Source organism: Dipodomys merriami, unplaced genomic scaffold, assembly GCF_024711535.1.
Source record: "Dipodomys merriami isolate MVZ:Mamm:240054 unplaced genomic scaffold, mDipMer1.0.p SCAF_817, whole genome shotgun sequence".
Lineage (NCBI taxonomy): Eukaryota > Metazoa > Chordata > Mammalia > Rodentia > Heteromyidae > Dipodomys > Dipodomys merriami.
The window spans coordinates 95,174-110,091 of NW_027206421.1; the positions used below are offsets into that span (position 1 = coordinate 95,174).

Sequence of the window (14,918 nt, forward strand, 5' to 3'; positions counted from 1 at the left end):
TGGTAATAATGGTGCCAAAAACATACTTGTGCTGGTAGTTTTAGTTTTTTATTTTTTGGAGTCCGGTCGTCTGTCTTGAACTATGGACATGGACGCTGTCCTTCAGCTCTTCAGCTCAAGTTTAGCACTCTACCACTTGAGCCACAGCGCCACTTCCAGGTTTTTTTCTTTTTGCTTATGTGGTATTGAAGAATTAAACCCAGGGACTCTTGCATGCAAACACTAACACTGAGCCACCTTCCCAGCCTGAGAGAAGATATTTTAACTTATTTTCTACATGTAAATTAATATTAAGCAAAGCTAATTAAAATAATTACTTATTTACTCTTCAGAGGATGAGTATATTACACTTGGATATCTTTGAGGAAAAGACTTTAGACTCATTACAACTGATGCCTTGCATTGAAATTACAGGCTAAACTTTCTTCTTCATTAAACAAAAGCTTCAGTTCTTTCGTATTAGAATTATAAAATCATAATACCTGAATGTTGATTTGTTTTCCTTTGCTATTTTCAATTCTATTTTTCATCCATTAGCTATCTAGAGATAATTTCGACAAATGCCCATGAATGGGATTGCTGGCTCTAGAGCTATGTACATTTGACCATACAAAATGATGCTAATTGAAATGGACTCCAAGACATGGAAACAACAATTACTTTTTTTTTCAGATATCAACCTTGATGTCGGTAAAGAAGTGTAACTAGATGTTATTTTATTTCATTTGTTTTTGATTTATCTCTGGACATCTCTGTCTTGATTCTGGTACCTTCCATCTTGTATATACATTATCTGATTTGGAGAAGGAAAGGGAAATAACATAATGATGAAAGAAGTGACCCATTGCAACAATGATATTCACAAGATAATATACCGGCAATGAACTTTACAACTTTGGGGTGGGGGGTATGGTTGAGGGTGGGAAAGGATAGGAGAACAACAATGGAGTGGGTAACAATACTCATCAAGGAATGTACCTTACTCATGTAACTGTAACCACTCTGTACAGTACCTTTAAATAAAATAAAATTTAAAAAAGTGACCCTACCCTAGAAAAAAATATCCCTTTCAAAATAACCCATCTGTAATAGTACTTGTGAGGGATTCTAGAGTCAAACTGTTATACCTGGAAAGGGATATATTGGGAAGCCATCTCAAACAGCAATCAAAAGGCTGAGAGCTGTGCTGTGGAAAGGTCAAACAGTTAAGGGAAGACAGGGGTATGGGTTATTACCTCAAAAGTATTTAAGTTAGAGCTGTTGGACACTAAAAGTTTAAGACTTTGGAAACAAGATGGATGTCTGTGCTATGGTTGTAATGATTATTGCTCCATTCTGCTAATTAAAAATAAGGGATTCAATTATCACTATGTATACAAACAATACCTCAGTTAATAGTTGTAACCACAAACTAGATTGATGCCTCAGTTTGTGGACATACCTGTAGCCACTCATTACCCCACCCCTATAGTAGAATGAATATAAAGCATTTTAAACAGGATTTGGGGATCCAGAAGCTGGCAATGAGGCTTTGGGTCCTCTGGTGTCTTCTTTCCTATTACTTCCTGTGATTTCTCAGTTCTTTGGCCAGGTATCCCATCATCTTTGCTGTTTCATGGTTGTGGTGAATGACAGTACTGATATTCGGAACACCTCAAAACAAACTATGGAAAACACTTCCTCAGAGAAGATTCACAAATGTATAGGAGCACCTGGAAAGAAACCAAACATCAGCAGTCATTCTGTGATCCTCTAACAAGAAAGTGTAATTCAGGTGTATCTTTGCTTCGGATATATATAAGAGATGGACAATTGTCCCTTTTGTACATTTGGTATTTGGTATTGCATAAATTTTCAGAAACACATATACATTGTGAAATAATGTTATTTATTTCATAGGTCACAAACCTTGTCACTGGAGTGATGACCCAAATGTCTTATCTCAGTTGCCTGATTCAGACTTAGATGAGTTTGAATTGCATAATTGTGAACATTTTTCCATGAAACTTTACAACACAGAATGAAGTTTGAAGGTCAGGTCACTCCATACCTCTAAAGATTTTACATATATTACAGTAATACACACCTAAACTGCTCAGCACTCACAGCACATTGGTGTGTTATAATTGTCTTCAGATCAGAAATATTCTAGAGTTTAAAGTAGAATGACGGGCTGTACATTTTCAACGGAAGAGTGATGATCACCCCCTGCAATTATTCTTAGTGGAAAATCCTTCCTATACATTTTACTGACTTATCTTCTACTCTGTGCTTTACCATTATCAGGGAGGGTCACACTGTATAGAGCTACAATACTGCAGCAACCTTAGCTGTCTTTGAATTTTACCTCTAATCTTAATACCAAGGTCAACTTCGCAACTCTAATCACATCATTAGTGGACACCTGAACTTTCCAAGCTTGGTTAAAAATTCAGCTATCATTGCTCATTGCCAGTGTTAAAGATCTCACTCTATTAGATTTATTGTGTTTCTTCTTGTATTTCCAACACTGCCTTAGATGTTGGTTTTTGATATAGAGCTTTTAGTTTGCATTTGATTTATGGAAGTGTTAGTAATGTCAGTTGAACTGCATATATTATAATGTAAGAAATTTGATGTTTTGACATATGAATTTAATTTTCGCAATTGAGGAAGTCAATGCACATCACTAACAAAAGTTTCTTTATATGTACTGGTATTGCTTTATTGTGAACTTCCTAAAAGCCAGTCATAGGAGCACATGTCCTAATCCCATCACTTCTGTCACTGAGACAAGGCTTGAAATGTCCAGACGACTTGGCACTTCATAGTGAGAAAGTTTCTACAATGAAGGGTGAGAGAATAGAAAAAAGAGCAAATGAATCTTCCAACTGTTTTGTTACATGTTCTTTACGCTTAGCCATTAAGACACCATAATAGTATTTTTATAACTTCTTACCTACTTTTTTCCTGTTCTGAGATGTTTTATTTATGGATCTCTAAGAAATCATATAAGAATCATAAAATAAATCTATAAATCATATAAGAAATCTTAAAAAAATAGTTTGTTATGGATTTATAACCTAAAAGGAATAATTGCAGGAAAGTATTAAGCACATAAAATGTAATGCACACCTAAAATTGTCTCTTTATTTAAAACTTCAGCAGTTGTAGTTTATTTATTCTAATAACAAAGATTATAATCTAAGTTACAATAGTATTCCAAATGGAACACAGAATTAGAAAAATGAAGGGGAGCACTAAAGAATGCTACTGCTACTACTAATAGTGTAAGAATATAATTTAGACAAAACTCCTTCAGACTAAAAGCCACAGGACAGCCCCAACATTACTTTGTTTCATATGAAGACAAGACCTTTTTTTGTAAAGATAAGTTTTCACAGATATTAACATCAGTTGGGTATATATTTCTTAAGGCTTTCAGGAAGGATGCTCTGACAATGCTGATGGAAGCTGACTTCTTTTGGACCTACTACACAATGTGCAGACCCCATTCCAAGCACTGCACCTGCATTAGGGTCATTTTCATGCTCAAGATAGTTCTTCCAGTTAGGAAATGAATTAAGTATTTTATTAAAAAAAGAAGTAGACAACAAGGCCAAACAAATTTCCCAAGTACCCAATACGGATAAGCTGTAGAACCATAATTCAAATCCAGGTTTCCACCAGGCATATCTGAGGATATTCTGTAAGTTTCACATTCATTACCTTTCAAGATGTATGGAGCAGATGAACCCACATTATCTTCCTAATTATGGTTAAAATGGCAATAACATTGCTACAGAATGTACATAGTTTTAAATTAAAAGGGTGTGGGTAATGACATTGTAGGTGATCTTTATACCAAATAAAGACTGAACCAAAAAGAAAAGTAAGGGGCTGGGAAGGTGGCTCAGTGATAGAGCGCTTGCCTTGAATGCATGAGGTCCTGGGATCAATTCCTCGGTACCACATAAGCAAAAAGAAAAAAGTTGAAAGTTGTACTGTGGCTCAAGTGGTAGAGCACTATCCTGGAGCTGAAGAGCTGAGGGACAGCACCCATGCCCAGAGTTCAGGCCCCACGACCGGACCCCCCCCCCCGAAAAAAAATTAAAGAACCTAGGCCGCAAATTTTAGTCATAGTACTAGCACTCATATACCATATATACATATATATACATACATATATATATATATATATATATATATACACATATATATGCTTCCTAAAATATACAGTGAGTTAATTTTTTGAAACCTGGTCATAGATTAAATATGAGGTGTGAAAAAGTATGTAAGTCTGAAATGACTCCAAGGTATTTTGAGAAGACAGCTGGAAGAGTTATCACTTAATCAAATAGTAATTGGGGATTGGTTTGTAGATAGAGATCAAAGCTCACTTTGGGATATTTTGAGTTTGTTAAAATCAGTAGTTAGGAGTTGTCAGTAGACAGGATGCTATTAAGGACTTGAATTAAAGTAAACAGAGATGGAGAAAAAATGCAGAAATAATACTGTACTCAGTGGTAAAAAATATGAGAAGGAATATTACAGAGCTAAGCCCCGGGATACACAAATATGTAAAACATGACAAATGAAGAAAAACAGTAATAAGTATGTAATGCAGACTTATATTGGTAGGTATTTTTAATGTTTAAGGGCTATGAAGTGATTGTGTGATGACCTAAAATTTAAGAAATTCGTAAGTTCAACTATCCTTTGGGCCAACCATAGCTAATAGGTTAAGTAAAACGGGGCCACAATAGTGTGTCTTCATTTACCAAAGTGAAAGTAGGCCAATATTTGGAAAGCCACTTTTTGGACATGTGGTTGGAGTGGCAATTACTGCAGTTTGTTCAACTGTCAGTAGAAAGCAACAGGTTTAGCACAATGATAGAAATCTTTCAGGGATCTGGTAGATTTTCCCTCTGTCTTCAATTTCCCTTTTATTCTGAGAGCTAAAATATCACTATTGGAAGCCTGTCCAAATTGTGCCTTTGGCAAGTTAACAGATAGTCAGTCTATCACATGCCCAAATAAAAGAGAATTGGAACAGGTTTACATTGAGCACTCACAGTAGACAGGTCTCTGGACTTTCTCAGGAAAAGCCTTCTGCCATTGTGGGATGGATAGGGCTGGATAATATGCAAAATAGACACCATAGATTGAAAGTATTCTGCTAAGTTAACACTTGAGTTATCGGAAGTTTTAACTACATTGTATTGACTTTAATGAATCAGTTAATCAGATTCTTCATGCCATATGATTTTACTAGACTGTAAAATTCATGCTTATCGCATTTCCTTTGTATAACGTATAGTATGTTTTGAAATTTAGTATAAAACATTTGTCTTTTCATTTATTTATTTTTAATATGTATTACTCTAGTTTTCATGAGTAGGGAAATGCCCTGGAACTTTGTAATTTGATGTCATATGTAATTTATTTTTTTTTAATTCTTATTTATTGTCTATTGCAGCCCCCGGCTATATGTAATTTAAACTGTAGTTTTTTTCAAGTGTATCATCCTACGCTGAAGTATTTTTCTTACAAGCTTTCTAATAAATATGTAGTCTATTCAATTTTGAAAAGTACTGCTGTACCTTCCACTTATTTGTGGCATTTCTGAAATCCAAGTTCCTCTGTGTGTCAGGGTTGATACTTTTGCTTGTAACAGTTTTGTTATTGAATACATAGCATCTGACTACTTAGGGAACAAAGGATGTGAAGTTACAGTATCCCAATAAAGAACTTCCAGGACAATTCAAGGGCAAATCATGTACTCTCTATGTAGGTGAATAGGAGCATAGAAAAGAAAGTCTTATACATAAAAGTGACTGGGAGTGTGTGCACATAGGTATTCACTTATTTATCTGTTGTTATAGTTTTACATATTCAATATTATTCATTATATATATATACATATATGATCACAATTTCCAAAATCCAGAGAACCACATCCATGGTCATTGCTTTCCTATGTTGCTCTTTGGGTAATAAGAATGAAACCTGGTATTGTCCTGTGGTAGAGAAATAACTCAGATTCAAACATTTTTCTTTCAATAGGTTGCCTGTTCCTACATCTAAAATGAGGAAGTCTGTTAATACATAATACATGTTATAATCTATTTAATATATTTATACAATGTATAATATATTCTATATTATAATATATATTATATATAATAACTGAGTTCATAAGGAAAAATACAACAAACATACCTAGGTCCATACTTTCCCAGCCATGATTAGGTTCAGTAGAGTTAGGTGCATTACATCTCAACAGGAAAAGTCTACTAAAGTTTTGATGACCTTGAGTTAGATAAGGAGAATTTCTGTAAAAAGAGCCTCTCTTCAATTATGAGAAAAGATAAGTTTGGAAGGATTTTTGTTTTATTTTTTTTTGTTTTTATTTAGGCCGGACAAGAAGCCTGAACTCTGGGCCTGAGCACTGTCCATCACCTCTTCAATTCAAGGCTAGTTCCCTACCACTCAAGCCATAACAGCACTTCTGGATTTTTTTTGCTTATGTGGCACTGAAGAATCGAACCCTAGGCATTGTCCCTGAGCTCAAGGCTCGTGCTCTACCACTTGAACCACAGCACCACTTCTGGCTTTTTCTGCCTGGGATTGCTTTGAATCATAATACTCAGATCTCAGCCTCCCGGGTAGCTAGGATTACAGGTGTGAGCCACCAGTGTCCAGCACTTTCCTCTCTTTTAGATATTATTCTAAAAGCCTCCTATCCAAGGTCACTCCTAAGATAATAAATGGACCTTTGTCAATAGTTCCTTCATACTCTTATCTCCTGTTATGGCTATGGTGTGTCTTTTCCATTGTATCCTGAACATCCTTCACAGTTCTCTTCCTAATCCATGATTCTAGATATATTACTAATAATTACCTAAATTTTGTGGCTATAAACCCTAAATCACTCAACTATTAATTTAATTTAATTTTTTTTCAATATGATCGAGGTTCTGTACAAATCTGAGCTTATATTCACCTCTTGCATCTACCTCTAGGCATGAGCAGAGCCTGGGCCTAATCTGCTTTAAATGCAAGAGGTTAGCCAAAGAACAGCCTACAGTATTCCTGCCTAGGAGTCAGTACAGGTAGTTGAGTGCCTGAAAGAAGCAATGCATTCCTAACATGAGAAGGGGTGAGAGAGACAACAGCCTACAGAGCAAACTGGCAGTCACAGCATTTAAAAACTTCTCCTTTGGGGAAACTGACTTCCTGCAAAGTGGCAGTGAGATAACTTTAATTTTCTTATATGAAGGAAGTTGTCATGTCTCACTACATAACTCCCTTGTAATCAAAGAGAGGGTCATTCTTTTGTTTCCACCTTAGGCCAAGTCTCAGTTTATGTCAGACTTTGCTCAGACTCTATTCCTACCAGAAGGTTCCTGATGAGGAGGAAAGTGTGATCTCTTGGCTTCTGACTGGCCCTTTGGGACCTGAGGCCAGTTTTAGTTTTCAACCTGTTCTTTCTGACAATGGGAAAGCTCATTCTCTTCATTGTGCCCTAGTATCGAATCTCTTCAGAGTAAGTCAAGGAATGACAGATTCTTTCTGAGTGAGTGAGTTTCTCCATTTCCAAAGAGGTCAATTAATATCTGATTCTGAGACCCAGGTGAAAGTCCTTTACCAGATCCTCCTAGCTGGAGTGGATGTTAGCTCAGACTCCAAGCCATCCTCATATTTCTCTAGCTCTTTCTCATGAACCAAAAAGTTACAGGAGTTTAGTTCAGAAACAAGGAGAAATGAGAGAAGTAGAAGAACCATTGGCAGGGTGAGGAATTTTGAGATTTTGGGTGAAAAAAAAGGGCTCAGAAAATCTAGGATCAGGGGGCTGGGAAGGTTGCTCAGTGGTAGAGCGCTTGCCTTGCATGCCTGAGGCCCTGGGTTCGATTCCTCAGCACCACATAAGCAAAAAGAAAAAAGCTGAAAGTGGCGCTGTGGCTCAAGTGGTAGAGCGCTAGCTTTGAGCTGAAGAGCTGAGGGACAGTGCCCAGGCCAGAGTTCAGGCCCCAGGACCGCACACCACCCCCCCCCAAAAAAAGAAAATCTAGGATCACTCACATCATTAGGGAATCACATCATAAAATTAGGGAATAAATGTAATAAATTACTACCTAAATTATTAACTCCACTACTCTACATTACAAGTGTTCTGTCAAAAGTTAGCTGTCCTAGCTCTATTTTGATCAGGAAAACAAAGTTCTACTGAGTATCTTTATCCATACCCCAGGTTGTTCTTACTCTCTACTTCTCTGTTACTTTCCTTTGCTGCATTCAATCAATGACACTTGAATGTGTTAGCATCTTCTAATCTATTTGTTATAAAGTAAAACAAATTATGGGGAAATGTATATCTATGGTACACTTTCTTCTATGGCATATTTATTTGATGTTATTAAGTATTATTTTAATAGTTTCATTGTTACTACTTGAGAAAAATATTTTACTATTAGCAGTAATTAGTTGCACATTTTTTTGATATTTTTCCACATCTGTGTATTTTTTAAGCTTCTAACATCGTCTTTTCCCCCAACTGTTGCCTTCTTAAAATTGCTTCAAATTATAAACTATATATGATGGTCCTCTATGTGTTCATTGATATATTTAAATTTTGATCTAATATGTACATATTATAGGAAATCTTCAACCTATTGTAATTGTTCTGAAAATCAATATGGATGTTCCTCATTAAAGCAAAAACACAATGCCACAAAACTTAGTGAAAGTAGGATTAGGTATATATTCAAAATATTTAGCAATGATACAGTAGAAACATTCACTTCTCATATACCAGAACATGTTTATAGCTATGAACAGCACATTTTCTTCATTCTCTCTTTCTGGTGCATCTAGGTTTATTACACAGGTTGGTTGCTATAGAATATTGCTGCCATGAACATGTATGTTCATGTTGATTTATATTCTTTCAATATGTATCCAATTGCAGTAAAGGTCATCAACATATCTGTCTTTTTGGTATTGTGTAAACTTCCATTAAGATATCCCTATGGTTTGCACTAGTTTACAATGCCACAAAACCAAATATAGTTCCTTATTTATTTACCTCTCCAGCAGTTTATTTATTTGAGTGGTGGTAGCTATTCTGGTGTGTAAGATAGGATCTCAGTGACTTTCCTCTTTATTTTCCTTCGTATTTGCTATGTGGATATGAATCTCAAAAATTTCATTTATTTATTAAACACTTACATTTGTACTTCATTCCTGATTAGTGTCTTTCTTTTTCTTTGGTATTTGATCAATTTTTAAGATTTATAACTTTTGATTTTTTCCCATTACAAATACTCATTTCAGTTAGTAAAAAGATTTTTTTTTCATTATAGTGGTGCACAATTAACTAAAAACAACAGATTGTACATTTATATCACTGGATGTTTTGTTTGTATTTACAGCCAGGAAATTGTTTCAATAAAGATGCTGAACTTCTTTCATTGATATACTGAAACTATAGTATCTCATATTGGCCTAAATTAATCTCAGAATTAACAGGGAGAGCCTGGGCCACCACAGTCTGGGCTAAGTAAAACCACTAACACAGTATAAACTGCATTTAAAGAGAGCAAAGGGCTTCATAAAAGATCGAAGAAAGGCATCACCTTCATGAAGCAAATGTTGAAGTTCACAAGCAGACCTTAGGAATCTGAATATCAAGAAGATCAAAGGATAAAAGTATTTAGAAGGACAACTTTAGAACTCAAAATTGGGGAGGTGGGACAAACGATAGATACCAAAACTCAGTGCTGAAGGGAAGGAGAATTTTACCTCAAACCTCAGCTGTGTCTGACTCTCTCACACAACACACACAGACACACACACACACACACACACACACAGACACACACACACACACAGACACACACACACACACACACACACACACACACACACACACCCCTAGTGAGAGATCTTTGCCAAAGCACAGGCATTCTGGACTTAGACACCGAATACTCTGAAACTATCCATTGTGAAGGCCTTTACTGAAAGTACCCATTGTAAGTAGACATTTACTGAAAGTTAGAACTCAGGTTCCTGGAAAAACCGTGAAATGTCACAATAAATTTCTGCCCATAACTCCCCTAGCAATAGCCATCAGCGGATGACAGGAAGTACCTAAAGCTACAGATTATTTTTAATTTTTAATGTTTTTTTTTACTTTTTTATTGTGAAAATACTGTACAGAGGAGCTACAGTTACATGGGCAAGATAATGTGTACATTTCTTATCAAGCATTGTAGCCTCCTCCTTTGTTTCCCCCTCCCATCCCTTCCCATTGTCCCCCCGCCCCCCATCGAATCCTCCTCCCCCCTTCCCCTCACCAAAGTTGTAAAGTTCATTTTTCTCCATAAGAACTTGTACATCTCATTGTTGCAATGGGTCCAACTGTATCCTTATTTAAATGATTTGTTTTTTTCCCCTTCTCCTCCACAAATTATTGCTTATTGCTTAGCCTGCACTCGATAGCCAATAAGATTGTTATAAAATTACCCAGTTAACAGAAGGGTCGGGGATCTCAACTCTGATCCACTGCAATGGTGACAGTTGTGAGTCCAGGCTCGACCTTGCAATAAATGACTCTAATTTGGTCACATGAGAACTGGCTCCATGGTGGTCTTTGGGGATCCTTATCTAAGCACAAGGCTAGTGTACACAGAGAACCCCAGGGGCAGCTGTATCTGGAACAATGAAGCTTTTTTCCTCTTCTTTTCAGATAATCAATCATGATGTTGCAGTTGGCTCCACAGTTGCTCCACACCTGAGCAGGAGGAAGGAAAGGATGCCTTAGACTGCAGGACGGCCTTGTGTACCCCTGGATTTGTAAGAATGCAGTTTGTGGTCCTCTAGGCAGGGGTGGCCAAGCTGAAATGGTGGTAAACTTTGCCTGGAGGGTGGCACCCTGTGAGCCCTGCATGCATGGTGAAGCAGCCTGGAAAGCCCTGTGAACATCTCCGGTATGGCTTCTCAGTGGATTGGAGAAATTGACTCCTGTAGTTGCACATGGCATGAGACAGGAGGAGAGCAGGAATCCAGAAGATGGGAGAGGCACAGAAGCAAATGCACCTCTCCATTGAGACTCCTCGGTCATTCTAAAGAGGTTCACAACCCACACGTGGCGGCCACTGCACAGGTCCCCAGAGGCCCTACTTGTCTGGGGAGCAGTTCCTGGTCCTGATCCAGAGCTGGAACTTCCCAAGTCGCCCTGAGCTTGGCTGGGCTGGAGCGGAGTCTACCAGCCATGCTTCCTCTGCCCTGCTGAGTATAGCCTCCTAGCAGCTGCCCAGGCTACAGCACCCACAACAGACCACCTACTTGGGGCAGGCTGAAGCTGTGCTGACAATTCCTGCCTGGTGCCTGCTTCAAGGCAAGAGCCAGGCCTAGCCCACAGCAGAGCTGGCCCTCACTTCCAAGGGCATCGAGAGAGGCATGACAACCACAGGCCCAGCCTTGCTGCCCTCACTGCCCCTAGAGGTTACCTATAAGTCCCTGCCTTTGTTCTTGAAATTCTTTAGCCATTGGTTGTCTGATTTTTCATTATCTGTTTGGGTGGGACTCGAGACTTCTTCTTCTCCTCACCAAGATAACATGCCCTAGCAAAGCCACCCCAACTACCAATCTACCATATATTATGTGATTTTTTTGTTTCTCTTCTATTTTCTTCCTCCATGGTATAACCTGTTTCCACTGTATTTGAGGTCTGTGAGCTCCAACTTGTATATACAAATTTCTAATGTGGGGAGGGGAAGGGAAATTAAATGCTGAAAGAAGTACACAGTATGACCCGTTGTTACAATGAGATGAACAAGACACTATGTTGAAAATGAACTTTACTAGTTGGGAATGAAAGGTGAGAGTTGGGGCGGTGGGGAGAAAAGGGATGGCAGGGAAAAACAAAAGAGGAGGTAACAATGTTCGTTAGATAATGTACTCACTAACTTACTTATGTAACTCTAATCCCTCTGTCTACCATTTTCACAATTAAAAAAACATGAAAAAAATATCCTGGAGTACATTAAGTTCAAATATCCTAAATGCTCTGTAAACTAAGACCAATTTTAAATGGGAAGTAGGTTCTCAGAAACATTTTTTTGTCAGTGTTGGTGTTGTGCATTATTACCCAAGTGTACATATATTAACAGAAGGAGAAACAATAGGAATAGGAGAAAGAGAAGTTCTGTGTTTAAGTATAATGGTTCAATAAACTATAGAAGACTCTGCAAATAAGACAACTTTGAAACAATAAAGCCAAGGCCAGTATTTAGACCTATGGGAGTGACATAGAGAAAGCATTACTCCTAAATGGAACATGAAGGATGAGGCCACTCTCTTTCTTCTACTAGCTATAAATCATGGTAGCTAATCATGCAAATTTGTAATAACTAGAATGCAAGAATAATTCTGGTTCCAAGCAAGTCATATATAAGACCATGGACTTAACTGGGGGAAAAATGCCATGTTGAGAGAGCAGAAATTATTCTAGCAATGAACTGGTGGCTAAGATCATATTTCTTTTTATTTCTTTTTATTTTTCTTTTCTTTTTCTTTTGATGGTAGTGGGGCTTGAACTCCATGCCTGGGCACTGTCCCTCTACTCTTCAGCTCAAAGCTTGTGCTCTACCTCTTGAGCCACAGCACTACTTACAGTTTTGTGGTGGTTAATTAAAGATAAGTGCCTAAGAAACTTTCCTACTCATGCTGGATTTGAACTGCAATCCTCAGATCTCAGCCTCCTGATTAGCTAGGATTACAGGTGTGAGCCACTGGCACCCTGCTTAGGATCACATGTAATTCACTTGCAATATATTATCTCCTTTTATTGAATACATTTTAGTGCTGTGGAAGTGAATTGTACCTTCATAGGTTTTCAAAGCCTAATTTTCACAAACTTGCATTTCTTCAAATAGAAATGCTATAAATTTTAGAACAGACATTAAAATAGATATAAAATTCACTTACAGGAATTTTTCCAGCATACATCCTCTATAGTGTGTCTTTTCAAAATTTGATTTTTGGGGATTTTTTCCAGGGTCTCACACATATTTTCAAGTGCACTGTCAATGAACTACAATTCTCTTTCGAAACACGGTTTTTACTTCTCTTTAATGCATTCATAGAAGTGTAATGAATATACAATTCTTTTTTACCTTTACGACTTGAAATCTTGCTTGCTAAAATGATTGCAGTATTATAAAAATCGATCATTATGAGGAGTTTATCAATTTCTCCACAAATGCATTACTTTATTTTGTGTCATCTTTTTATGTTAGGGTCATACTAGTGAGTTTTCTTTGTCTTTTTTCTTAGATACTAAAGAGTAACTTATTTCATATGCTCCTCCTATTGACTTTTAATTTACACATGTTCTTTAAAGAAATATCCTATTCAGGAAAAATTATATGGAATTGGAAGATATAAAAATACTTAAGATTCAGATTGTAGCATTAACAAATATGTTCCCTCTATCTGTTGGATATGTTTCACTTCGGTTATAGTGTCCTTTGAATTATGAGTATAGTTTCCTTTGAATTATGAAATGCTATCACTTGATATAATCCAGTATATTCTTGCCTTTCTTTAGCCACTAATGATTTCCATTAGAAAACTTTACTGATAAAATGTCATGAATTTTTACGTTAATCTCTTATAGGTTTTTACATCTCACATTTATTTTTTTATTATAAATTTTTTTATTATAAATTTTTGTATAAGGATTGAGGTAGGCCAGGCGCCTGTAAGTCACTCCTGTAATCCTAGCTAGGCAGGAGTCTGAGATCTAAGGACCACGGTTTAAAGCCAGCCTGGGCAGGAAAGTCCATGAGACTCTTACCTCTAATAAACCAATAGAAATCCAGAAGTGGTGCAGTGGCTCAAGTGGTAGGGTGCTCACATTGAGCTGAAGAGCACACGGACAGTGCCTGAGCCCAGAGTTCCAGCCCCATGAGTGACAAAAAAACAAAACAAAAGAAACAAAAAAAAGGATTGAGGTAGTAGTCTAAGATCATTCTGTAAATCCCGAAAGACAATAGTGCCAATACACCCATTTAAGATTCTATTTTTATTTCATAAAGTCATAGGATAGTTTTCAAAATCTATTGACCATACAACTGAGAAATTATTTTTAACAAATCTGTTACATTCTTCTATGTGTCTGCTCTTGTAGTAGAACTATGTTGTCTTCACTACTAAACATGATAAAAAGATTCAAAGCTAGTATGAAGGGTGAAGCTACACCATTTTACAAGATTGTTCTGACTGACCTGTATTCCTTGAATTTACATAGGAGTTTATTGAGCAGGTGGACCAATATTCTACAGAGATATCTAGATGTTTGATAGTCACTCATATTTTGTACCTTCAAAAAACACAAGACCCCAGATATTATATATAGAAAAATGTCTTCAGAGAATACTTGAAACAACTAAAATTAACTGAGGAATTAGTTAAGATTTAGATAACACTGTAGCATAACAAAGCTGAATGATAACAACTTGAGTTGTACAACAGAGGAAAGTGAGAGGAGAAAGAATGATGGACCACATAGGAGCTATATGTGATTGCTATTGTGTTTCAAAAACCAGGAAGACTTCAGAGAAGAAAAGGAGAAAAATAAAGTGTCCTGAGAGAAGTTTCTTTTTAATCCATCTAATAGCTTGTACTAAAATCAGTGGAAATGGGAAAAATTAAAATAGAAATTAAAGCGTTGTATATACATGTTGTAATAGGAATATGATAATTTTCAAAGAAATAAGAGAGAGAATAGTTAAACTCTAAAGGGAAAAGGAATGAAGAGAGAAAAGAAGCAAAGTAAAACCTTTATCAATAACAAACACAAGAGTTTGGAAGTGGAAATATTCTAAATTACAATAAAAATTGCTAGCATGGATAGAATATGGATGACATGT

General features: G+C 36.7%; 2 long non-coding RNA genes across 2 annotated transcripts in view; both read right to left on the reverse strand.

Annotated features, from left to right (window-relative positions):
- Positions 1-729: 729 nt before the first annotated feature.
- The window catches only part of LOC138819763 (uncharacterized), a 50,790-nt gene continuing 36,601 nt past the window's right edge, over positions 730-14,918 (reverse strand). Inside the window, exons 2-3 of the long non-coding RNA XR_011369614.1 lie at positions 1,442-1,712; positions 730-793 (exon numbers count right to left, since the gene is read on the reverse strand). This is a non-coding gene — a long non-coding RNA (uncharacterized lncRNA). The remainder of the gene's footprint in view (positions 794-1,441; positions 1,713-14,918) is intronic.
- LOC138819764 (uncharacterized) lies at positions 2,679-10,736 on the reverse strand. The gene is made up of 2 exons (XR_011369615.1): positions 10,507-10,736; positions 2,679-2,821 (listed from the first exon to the last, which is right to left on the reverse strand). It is a non-coding gene; the product is annotated as an uncharacterized lncRNA (long non-coding RNA).